This window comes from Amphiura filiformis, chromosome 8 (genome assembly GCF_039555335.1).
Source record: "Amphiura filiformis chromosome 8, Afil_fr2py, whole genome shotgun sequence".
Taxonomy (NCBI): Eukaryota; Metazoa; Echinodermata; class Ophiuroidea; order Amphilepidida; family Amphiuridae; genus Amphiura; species Amphiura filiformis.
In genome coordinates this window covers 16,758,879-16,772,032 of record NC_092635.1, presented here as the reverse complement: position 1 = coordinate 16,772,032, position 13,154 = coordinate 16,758,879, and positions in this window count along the sequence as shown.

The following is a 13,154-nucleotide window of genomic DNA, read 5'->3' as shown; positions in this document are numbered from 1 at the left end:
GGCAACTTTAGGTTAAAAAACATTAAAATAGAGAAAAACATACAAGCCAAATGTATGACATTTTTATAACATATGCAATTTTAAATGTTGAAATAACCCTTTTTCGGGGATCTCCAAATCAAGAACAGTGGTTCCAACTTCCTAGTCCCCTCGGACAATACCCATACCAGTCAGTGCTCTTGACTACAGGTATGAGTTGTGATATGTGATAAATTACGGTACGCGTTTTCTAGTGCTTACATTAATCGAAACAAGATGCACGCATTTATAGGAACTAGTTAATACAACAGTTAATGCAAAGTTCTAAAAATATCTTGATTCACACCATTAAGGGCTACTGACAATCCAAATTTGTCGTGAAGAAGTGCGTCACAGATTTTATTGGTAGTTTAACGGTACGTTGTGGAATATAGATGAAAAATTAACATGATAAATGGTTTGCTCAGATGGGTCTCCAAGAAATCTAAAATCAACGTTTATAAAGGGGACATTCTAATTTGCTCTAATTTGTTTTTAGACAGTAAAACATTTCTATGGTTAAATATAGTCAGACGAATATTTTATAGTTTGACGCAAAATGTTCACATTGGAAATAGTTTGCACTACAAGCACAACGAGTTTGGGTGATTCCAATCAGGTTAGCGTAAGTTGTGACGTCATGTGCACAAATGTGGCAAAAATACTTCATCAGAAAATATCGTACAGTAGTGGCTTTAAACAGGGCCGGATTTACCTTTTGGGGGGTCCTGGGCAAGGCCAAAATTTGGAGGCCCTCCAAACGCACCGTGAGGAAGGCATGTGTACTCAAGTGGCCAAGTTGTTAGATTTTACTTGGATACTTGCTCGCGAAGCGCGTGAAAAAAATTCAATTTAAGACTATTTTAGCCCGAATTAAAGCTGCATTTTGCTATATAACAGGCCAAGGGGCGCAAAGCGCGCAAAATTTGGCAATTTTTGTACCCTATTATGGCCCAAAACATGGTGTTTTTGGCTAAAATGGAAGATGAACACTGCACAGGGCAAATTTGGGGGCCCTGGGCCCAGGCCCATCTGGCCCTATGGTAAATCCGGCCCTGGCTTTAAAATACGTCAATACACTTTTGAAAAATCATTTCATTGTCAGAAAACGTAAGGGAAAAAAGGTAGCGAAATGCATCGGGACGTACGTACAACTTGTAGGTACCATGTAATCTTTAGTGAAAGTTGGTAGTTGGAGACGAGGTTGTGGATCACAAACTGTCATTTAAAGGCCCATTCAGTGATTTGCTCATCCAGATGACCGTAAAAATCATCAAAATTCAGATTTTGGTACCTTTGTCATTGTTATAAATGTGCTATAAATATAGCCTGCCAGTGGTTCAGCCGAAATATGTGTATTTTTCACGATTTTAAAAAGCCAGGCATTTACATGAATCTGTAATTTATATACTGACAGTATATAAATTAGCTACATGTATTTGAATGGGGCTTCAACTTCGTCAATACTGCTGTTTTCTTTTCTTCGTTTTTTGCCAAAAGTTTTCATTTCAAAAATACCAAATGACAATTTGAATGACTTATCCTTCAATTTTAAGCAATTTATAAACAATTTTTAATTTTATAACACTTGCGCTGGGATAACTGAATGGGCGATATTTTCGGACGCAACGAAGCAAAGTGAGTTGTAAAACTTTAGTTTCAAAATAATGCCATTTAAGCTGTCAATTAGGATTTGAATGACTGGATTTATTTGACCAGAAAACTATGCAACATGACAACAGTAAAAACTAAGTAAGAGCTTCAATTGTCATATTTTCACATTTCATTATGGCACAACAGTTTGATATTTAATTTTATTAGACATCTATCCAGCTGTGGATCGTTGTTTGTGTGGTATTTGTATTCAAACACTTAAATATTATTGAGACGTTTCTTATATTCAATTTTGGTGCTTCATGCATAGTTTGGTAAAAATCTGAGAAATTGTGTAAATTCCTTTCTTGTCATTATTCATTTAACAATAACATTCTCGGGTGGGCTTGATCAATTTCCATTTACAATTCCCGGAACTGGCCCAAAGATATGTGACGTTGTTAGCTTTTGACATCTGGTGAATAGCTCCCTGTTAACTTTTACCATATTCTGTAAAATAATATACTCCTGTTATTAAGGGCTCGATCACCCACCATTGCACAGTATTTTGAGGGACCTGAGAGCACATCATTTACAGAATATATCTTTATCGATTTCAAAAATGGGCTAGCTTCGCTCGGAATTAGTCGACCCATATTATTTCATGCATGGTGGCTATTCTGGGGCCGAGGGAGTCGAAACAATTGTATCAGGTGAAAATTGTTCATTTTCACCTTACCTGAACACGTTTTCTATGTACAAAGCAATTTACATATCTGTATTTTTAGGATCCCTTGCATTCCCATCAGGACCCAAGCGTGTCTCCACACGGAGCGACCGTTTAAACAAACAAACCCCTGCTGTCCCTGCTTTTCCATTATGCCTTTAACCACAGTGCTTTAACATGGATGGTATAAACCACACATAAACCAGGGATGGTAAATGAACTCCATCTTTACACATGCATTGCTACCAAACCCAAGCATGCGACCATTGACAATTGTGTTCCTCATAATTAGAGGAAGAGTTTGAGGTAATTGTACAACTTGATCGAACTTGATCGACTATGTTGAATGCAAAATTATGAAACATGATCTTCATCCATGGCGTTGTCTTTTTAAAGACATTTCTTGTTTAAATTTAACTAGCGGTCATCTTGGACATGTTGGATTTGACAGCCGGTTACAGCCCGTTTGAAAGAAATGTACTATTATTTTGACAGTAAAGAAATAATTAAGCGTTATTTGATTGATTGATTGATTGATTTTATTTGGTACTATAAGAATAACATACAAATTACACTACATATACAGTATTATTATAACAAAATAAAATATATTGCACATTAAAATTGTATAACAAAATTACAAATCAACACAAGTACCAAGGATAGCCCAAAAAGCCTTGGGAAAAGCTTATTTCCATTGGGGTCCTTTACAAGCAAGAGAAATATAGGAACAAACTGCCATACAAAAACAAGAACAGAGACACAAAGGACGCAAAAAGCAGAAATGTGAGACCAGATCAAACTCTAAAAATCAAATGGACCCTTGATCAGCTAAAAACTGTTTGACAGATTGTTTGTACAATTTAAAATCATTGATGTTCTTGATTTCATTTGGCAGTGAGTTCCAATGATGAATTGCACTATTAAAGAAAGTGAGGCTATTTTGGCCCTTGGAGTGAGGAACCTTAAAGTTGAATGGACTACCCCTGGTACTGTAATTATGAAGAGATGATACTCTAGTAAAATGCATTTTCATATATTCAGGACAACAGTTATGGAAAATTTTTAAAAACATGACTAAGTTTTAATTGAACTACTCTGTCTTGACTTGATAGCATACCCACCAAATCCAATTCTTTCTGCCCAATATGAGTACGTGGTCCCACATCCAAAATAAAACGAACGATCTTGTTTTGCATAATTTGTAATTTGTTTTTGTAGTTTTTAGATAACCCTGTATACCATGAAGAACATGCATAATCGAAATGACAAAGAATTAAAGCTGAAAAAGTCTGCATGTCTGTACAAGAATTTGAGTCTCCCGTTTGCTTTTTTGATAATATTAGAAGCAATTGATTCACCGAAAAGAGTGTTATCGAGGGTGACCCCTAAATATTTCACAGACAGCGAGGTATTAATTAGCTCCCCATTGCAAGCAACAGTAAAACTATCAACTTAATTTAGCTTCCTTTTGGTACCAAATAAGATGGCCTCAGTTTTACCAAGATGAAGGGAGAGCTTATTATCTATCATCCATTGCCTGCAAGAGTCTAATTCGAGACTCAGTTTATCAGCGATCTTTTGGGGATCTTTATCAGAAACAAGCAAGACACTGTCATCAGCGTATAAAAGTGATTTGCAGTCGACACTGGTGGGCATGTCATTCACATAGCAGAGAAAGAGGAGTGGACCAAGGATACTGCCTTGCGGAACTCCACAGGAAATATCAAGTGGGGCAGAATCAACCTGGTTGACATTGACGATTTGCCTCCTACCAGTTAAATAAGATTTAAACCACTCAACCGAGGACACTCCCAAGGCCTCTAATTTTTTCAACAGAATGACATGGTCAACAGTGTCGAAAGCCTTTTGCAGGTCAATCAAAACCATACCAGTAAAATTGCCAGAAGCGGTCTGACTATGAATATAGTCAGTAAGGTGAGTCAAACATGTGTCCGTTGAGAAAAGCCCCCTAAATCCAGACTGGAAGCTGTAAAGGATGTTATTCTTTGTTAAGTAGTTCTCAAGCTGGACATAGACGGCCCTCTCAAGGATCTTGGAAGTGACACTAAGAATGCTCACAGGACGATAGTTACCAACTTCTGTTCTTACATTTTTCTTAAAAAGTGGTTTAACACGAGCCATTTTAAATTCGGTTGGAACTGAACTTGAACTGATAGATAAATTGATAATGTGCGTTAAATGATCTTTGATGACCAAGGCTCCATCCCTAAGAAATCTTGCTGGGATTTTACTTTTAATAAACATTCTATGTGATATTTTTATTAAAAATATGTTTGCCCTGACTACTGTGTAAATTGTTCTTGAGTGGTGAACCAAGAATAGGAAATTCAACGTTCTATTGCTGAGGTTGAAATTTGCCAATCACTTTAAAATATTTCATATCAAGTGGTTTGTTGTTGTATGTCATCCTTGCATGTTTACTATAACTCTTATTTTCCATACAAAACGTACAATGCTAAAGAGTATATTATTTCCCTATGCCTAATTTTGTATCGGAATTACAAAATTTCATCTCCTACATTTAAAGGAGGATTTCGTGATCCTAGTATCCTCTTTTTATGACATTTTCAGTAGATATCCACGAAAAAGCTTATTTCCAAAATTTCAGTTGATTCCGATTTTGCGTTTGCGAGTTATGCATGATTATGTGTATTACACTGCTCCATAGACAATGTGTTGTAATTTCGTTCTGGTGCACCAGAACGAAATTCAAATTTGGCGATATTTTTGCTAAACGAATTAATCTGCAAGAAATATTTGGTACATAAACATTATGTAGCCAGAGGTATCCAGTGGTGTAAAAATCTCAACTTTTTGGGGAAAAGTGGGGGTATGAGGCTGTGGATCACGAAATGACCCTTTAATACGTGCTGTAGCGATCTTTTAAAGGATATCTCCGGCAATCACAATATTATGCCTTATATGATAGAAAAATAATTATCAAGTACGAATCACGTGGTTTTATTTGAAACAAACTACCATAAAAACGAATTCATACAGCCGTCTGTCAACACGCGATATTCAAAATTCCCGGGCGCCGATATTGTTCTAGTAAGGCTAACAACAATTGAGCAAAAACAGTAATCATGACGTCATTGCACTAGACAATTTCGGCGCGGGAATTTTGAATATCGCGTGTTGAGAGTCGGCTGTTTTTATTCGTTTTTATGGTCAATATGAGTTTGTTTCAAATAAAACCACGTGATTTGTGATTGATAATTGAAGAGCTTCGTTGCAAAACCCCTTACATCCACTTTTTGACTTTTTGGGAAAAACAACTTTTTTTTTAAATTGTGCAAGTATACTATTACTTATTCGATTTGATTCAATTTGAGTTCGGATAAAGTGTTGATGAATAGAAACTAAAAGAATAGGTTTGGTACAATTTTCAAGCCTTCCTATTTATTTTATTATTTATTTTATATTGCACCTTTTGTGGATGTAAGGGCTTTTGCAACCAAATAAAATTTACCCTTTTCTAGAAACCACCTTTGGTATCAAATTTGAGCCCATTTTGTTTGCACTGCTTTATGTAACTTGTCTAATGATTTCAAAATCAAAAAGAAAAATTGAAATATCTCATTTACTTTTTTAATTATGAATTTTTCATTAAATCCGGCAAAATGACATTTTTGAGCATTTTCGCTACAATGAATATTTTTCAAACATACATGTAGTGACCCCAAAACAGTTTATTTTGGTTTTAATAGTTAAAGAACAGTCAAGGCTACTATTATATATCAAACAATTATTTTCCTGAAATTTTACATTCATCTTAAATTTTAGATTTCCGGAAATTCCCTAAGATTTCCCAAACGGGAAATATACAATATCTCCGGAAGGGAAGGTGGTATGAAGGTCAAACAACCACCAAAATGTGCATTTTTACACACCCTATTATGTCGTGTAAATAACTCAATTTCAGCCAAAAGTGAATGTAAGGGCTTTTGCAACAGAGCTGTTCATTTATAAGACATAATGTTCTGATTGCCGAGGACATCATTTAAGGGGCAGGCAAGATCACTCAAGTGGGAAAGTGGGAAAATTATTTAGACATTGTTTTGTATTGTACCTTTAAAAGTAATGATAATAAGTACAGAAAGGAAATGATTCAAGGAATCCAACTAGCACAGCAGATTTCTGCAAAAATGAGCATTTCTTGAGAAAAGCTCCCAATTTGATTTTTCATGCCAATTTTTTCCGGTCAATTTTTTACCCTAATATCCAATAATTGCATATTTGTATTCTAAAGACACAAATCTAGAAAGGTTTTTCTCAAATTTTATGGGTCAAAAAGGATCAAAATCCTAACCAACATTTTGGATGTTTTAGGCCAAAAAAACCAAGTTTGTTTCCTGTGGCGCGCGCATTATGTTTTTGTTTTGCGCATTAATTCAATTCAATTCAAGAAACATTTATTTCACAACTTCAAAAATACATGATATAATGACAAATGCCAGAATTAGCGAAACAATAGCATACAAACTTATTTAGGCAAGTAGTCTATCCGATCACAAGCCCACTCAGACTGCGCATGCACTGCTGACAGTCAAATGCGATCACGGTAGAACAAACAACCATGTGATTGGGCAAGAGACAGGACAGTGAGCCTGAGATAAGATATAACCATGGAAATAGTACTATTTCTATGATATAACGAGTGGCATCAATGACAAACCTGAAAAGGAGTTGTGGGGCAACACGCGCGGAGCAAGCTTGTGGGGTGCGGGTTGCCGGCAAACAGTACAAAAAAATGAAAACATTCAATTTTTAGAATTAGAATTTTTATTTTCACTTTTCAAAGAAACCCCCCCCCCCCAAAACCGGGAAAATCATAAGAAAGTAATATAAAACAATATCACGCAGGTTAAAAGGGGATCATAGATATTCTTGAATATGCAGAAATATGATTTTGGTGTGTGGGGGGGGGGCGTTTGCATTACAAATACTTCCGAGGACTCTGACATAACAACACACCGACACACCGAGGACATTTTTTTACCGAGGACCTGAACACGCGTCCTCGCTACGCAAACCTTGTTAAACGGTGAAAAATGAGGGATTATACCCTACTACCCCCTCTATAGCTTAATGTCCTCGTAGTGTTAACCGGAATCGAATTTATTCGGTATTACCGACCTCTTGAGCACTTGACATAACAACCCACCGACACACCGAGGACACACACACATTTGGACTTTTTTTCAGGTCCTCGGAAGTATTTGTAATTCACGGTGGGGGTGTGTGTGTGTGTGTGTGTGTGTCGGAGAGACCCACTGTAAATTCCTATTCCAATTTGCTGCAAAAAAGGTATTTTTGTCATTTGAAGACATGGATCTTAATTTCAAAAAACCGCATTTCGCATTTGACTTTCTTGACCTGCTACATGAAACAAACATATTTTTTTTGGCCTTAAGGTATATTTTTAAAACGAAGAAAAAATTCAAAAAATTGAGAAAGCACTTTCAATATTTGTGTCTTTAGAACAGGCCCTATGTAACTTTCGCCAATTTTGATATTAAGGGTAAGTTGTTATGGTGGACTGAAAAAAAATTGGCTTCGCTCGCATTTGTCTGGATAGAGTAATTCTGTTAGCAGGACAACCCCGGGACTACTCAAATGCATTCAACAAAAACATGATTGCAAACTACCGCGACAGTTCGTCTCACACACATGCACTACATACAATCAAATAGGTTGATGACAACATTTGATTGAATGGACTGCAATGCGCTATGATTTCGGTGAAGGACACCGGTTCAAATCCTTTGTTTCGAGCCAATCAATAATTTCACGGACAACCTCTATGTCAACAACAAAAATTAGACATTATGCTCACAGAGCACGGGCCTTAGCCAGTTATGTTGATCTTTTATGACCTTTGACCTAGAATTGTTCATGTGACATGTACCACCAGCCTAGGGTTCATGGTGGTGACGACATTGTACTATGTAATCTGCAGGGGCAGCAGGCTCATTATACGATTGATAGAAGAAAGAACCTGACAGAAAAAGGACCTTAGCCAAACACAATTTGGCTAAGGTAAATACCTCCTTCCCTCCTTACTTAAACATAAATGTGGGTACGTGAAACGAGTTTTTAATTTTAGGTGGCATAGAACATATTTTTTGTCCTCGGCGGATCTCTCAAAGTCTCTTTAAGATTCTCGGGCAGTTTTCAGAAGTTTGAAAAATGGGTGAACGTAATTTTCATCAGTGATTGTCATCATAAAAAAAAATATTTAAAAAAATTACCAAAGGAGTAGTTTTCCGTTTTAAGATCCGGCTATTAAATGGAGTACTGTCCCACATTGTCGATGACTCATACAAACACACTGTTCTAGTAAAACATCTCTGCCACAGACAATCAGTAATCACCTAATTATAGCGCGTCTGGCTTTTGGTAAGTCCTGTTCAAAATAACGAACAAAAGGAGTAAACTCGTACTTATCAGTAGTTTTCTTCTACCATGCAAAGAGGATTCTTCAAAAGGATATTTGCAGTTCTAGGAATCAGTTTTGGTCAATCTGCAGTGGTGACGGACCGATTAAATTTTAGGGGAGTACGAGCACCTGGGGTATTTGCGCTCGAAACGCTGAAAGATTCCATTTCAGGCTATTTTAGCCCCAATAGCAATTATGCAATTTGCGGGCGGTTTGTTTGCGGGTAGCAAGTAGCAATTATGCTCTATAAAAATTAAATTGCAAAAAGAGTAGTTTTCCATTTTAATATCTGGCTATTAAATGGAGTACTGTCCCACATTGTCGATGACTCATACAGACACACTGTTCTAGTAAAACATCTCTGCCACAGACAATCATTAATTACCTAATTATAGCGCGTCTGGCTTTTGATAAGTCCCGTTCAAAATAATGAACAAAAGGAGTCAACTCACCCTTATCAGTAGCTTTCTTCTACCATGCAAAGAGGATTCTTGAAAAGGATTTCCAGTTCTAGGAACCAGTTTTGGTCAATCTGCAGTGGTGGCGGACCCATTAAATTTTAGGGGAGTACGAGCATAATTCGTGCCGACCTAGGGTATTTGCGCTCTCCCAAATGGTACTTGGGTTCTTTTGTCACTTACGAGCTCAAGTATAATTTGTCATGAATCATGAATAAGCGAAACAATATGTTTATATGTCAATTAAGAGAGACAAATGTTTAGTATTTATGCCGAGGCACAAGGAGGAACCCAATAAAAGGGCCTCATCGGTTTCCTCGAAGATGCTAAAAACTGCTGTATCAATGTCAACAACAAATTATCCCTCCCTCCTCACTTTCCCATAAATGTGGGTACGTAAAACGAGTTTTTAATTTTAGGTGGCCAAGAACAGATTTGTTGTCCTCGGCGAATCTCTCAAAGTCTCTTTAAGATTCTCGGGCAGTTTTTGGAAGTTTGAGAAATGGGTGAACGTAATTTTCATCAGTGATTGTCATCATTAAAAAAATTTAATTACCAACAGAGTAGTTTTCCGTTTTAATATCCGGCTATTAAATGGAGTACTGTCCCACATTGTCGATGACTCATACAGACACACTGTTCTAGTAAAACATCTCTGCCACAGACAATCAGTAATCACCTAATTATAGCGCGTCTGGCTTTTGATAAGTCCCGTTCAAAATAACGAACAAAAGGAGTACACCCGTCCTTGTCAGTAGTTTTCTTCTACCATGCAAAGAGGATTCTTGAAAAGGACTTTTCCTGTTCTAGGAATCAGTTTGGGTCAATCTGCAGTGGTGGCGGACCCAATAAAATTTAGGAGAGTACGAGCATATTTTGTGCCGGCCTTGCTGGGGTATTTGCGCTCGAAACGCTAAAAACAATTCCATTTCAGACTATAGCCCCAATAGCAATTATGCAATTATGTCTATTTGCGGGCGGTTTGCGGGTAGCAATAATGCAATTATGCTTTGTGCTGGCTATGTCAATTTGGTGTAAATTCAGCCCATGATGCAGGTATGTCTACAGTAGAATTCACCACGACCTTTTGCAAAAACCCCATTAAAAGTTATTAAACCAAGATAACACTCGTTGCTCAACTATGTTAAATCAGATCTTCTCTGGTTAAATCCACACTACACTTACCTGTGCGATATTGCAATAAGCTGGTATTATAGTTTCAGTTGGGTGAACGATTATAAAGCAAACGCAAGGTAACAATACTGTGTGGGCCTTTGTTTCCCAACTGAGACAATATTCTGCACATTGTTAACATGTGGTTAACTAGCATTCTTGAAAATGAGAAACATAATGATTGTAGACTTTGGAAATAATTTATTAATTATTTTGGTGTTATCTGTCATTCACATATCAGGGAGGTACGACCATTTGCAGATGCCCAACCTACTCAGTTTTTAGCCTACATGTAATGTATTCATTATTCTTGATTGACATCCAAGTTTAAAAAATACCCGTCAAGTGGTTTAGCTTTAATGCCCTTCGCAAGAGAGCGGTACACAAGTGAGTGATAGCCAGTAAAAGAGGCTGTCGTCGTAGGAATTCCTTTTATAAAAGAACCCATACTGCAGTTACTGTTCATTTTCCTATACATAATACACAGTGCTCTCACCATTGACGCGTGACCTCTACAAACAGTGTATGTTATAGGTATAGGGCATTGCCTAGTTAACGTCACTGTGTGAAAAATAACCGGCCAATATGTTTTGTACTCTCTGAAATTCTAGAAAATATAGTTTTGTAACATGTCCTAAATTTTAAGCTAATTTAGATGTTTGGAAATATTCGCACTTTGGTGATTTAGTAAGGAAGGGCACGCATGGCCTGCAAAGTTCTCTGTGTAAATCGAATGCAACTTTTAGTGACTATCACTCACCTGTGGACCCCCAGCAAACACAAAACGTTTTCGACATCATTCGCAAAAGGTTATAAAAGGTTGTCAGAAAACGTTTAAATGTCGGGTTTTATAAAGGGTATATTAAGAGTATAAAACGTTTTCATAACCTTAAAAACATTTTTGATAATCTACTGCTCAGCAAACAAAAATGTTTTACAGAAAACGTTTAAATGTCGGGTTATATAAAGGGTATAAAAAGGTTTTAATAACATTCCAAAAACATTCTTGAAAACTTGATGCAAAACATTCTAAACAGAATGTTATTTTGGGGTTGAAAAAATATTTTGCCAAAAAATGTTTGCCTAAAATATTTTCAATAACGTTTTAAAAACGTTTTCATGACCTTTATATAACCCGACATTTAAATGTTATTAAAAGGTTTTGAAAAAACATTTTAAGAACATTTCTGTGTTTGCTGGGTTCAAATATTTTAACATAATGTTATTTAAGTATTGACACAATATTTGGCAAAAATGTTTGCAAAAATAGTTTACAATAACATTTTTGAAAACATTTAAAAATATTGTTGTAGTGTGTTTTCATACAAAACGTTTTAAAACGTTATCATGACCTTTATATAACCCGACATTTTAATGTTATTGAAACGTTTTTACCTAAACCAAAAGCCAAAATATAACTTATTTAAAACGTTTTTAAAACGTTTTTGTGTTTGCTGGGCCGCTCTCTTCCGAAGGGCATTAAAGCTAAACCACTTGACGGATATTTTTTGTACTTGATGTCAATCAAGAATAATGTATATACCGTATTACATGTAGGCTAAAAACTGAGTAGGTGGGGCATCTGCAAATGTTCGTACCTCCCTGATATGTAAGTGACAAATAACAGCAAAAACAACTCCCATATCTGTCCATAACTTTGGTCAGTGGAGCGAGCCAGGGGATTTCAAGTGGGTGATTATTGATTGGCAAGTGCCATATTTGGGCATAAGTACAGTCCACCATTCAATGTGGAGGATGGGCTAGACTTTATCGATTGATTTTACTTGAGTAATTTCCTGTTAACCAGGTTTAAGTACTGCAAAGGTCGAATCATGTTTGCTGTGCAGAATAACTGCACTATGCAGTATAGTCATCAGGACACTTCCATAGAAACTGACAACAAAAATGTGTAATATTTATTTATTTATGACATTCGGTCGAAGTCAGGCAAAGCCCAATAGTGCTCAGAGGCTACCAACCGAATATGGCGGGATCGGGACAGAGATATGGGAAAAAGTATACAATTTTAGAAGCAGGAAGGAAAACGGAGCACCCGTATAAAAACCTGCGAGGACGAGCATGGATCGGCAACCAAACTCACATGTGGCAACGCAGGGAATTGAACCCGGGCCACAGTGGTGAAAAGCGAGTGAGAAGGGCACTGACCCGTCCTCCCTTGTATTACATCGGACAACCAAAATGGCATCAAAAACTTGCTCCTTAGACCCTATGCCAACGTGGATGTTGAAACTTTGTTTGAATGAATTGTTGCCTGTCATTACGCGTATTATCAACTATTCGCTCCTCTCTGGTGTCTTTCCAGATTGTTTCAAGATAGCGCATGTCATTCCATTGTTTAAAAAAGCAACGCTGGATGCTGAACAGCTGAAGAGTTATCGCAGTGTGTCCAATTTGAGCTTCATGTCGAAGGTTGTGGAGAAAGCAGCTGCTGAACAGATTCAAGCATATCTCATCGCTAATAACTTGTACTCTAACCTCCAGAGTGCCTACCGAAAGCACCACAGCACCGAATCGGCGTTGTTACGTGTCATGAATGATCTTCTTCTTACTGTTGACAAGAGGGAGGACGCGGTACTTGTGCTACTTGATCTCAGTGCCGCGTTCGACACTATTGACCACACAATCCTCCTCCAGCGTCTGAAGCATCAGTATGGCGTCACTGCAGGTACCTCACTTTCGTGGTTTGAATCATACATGC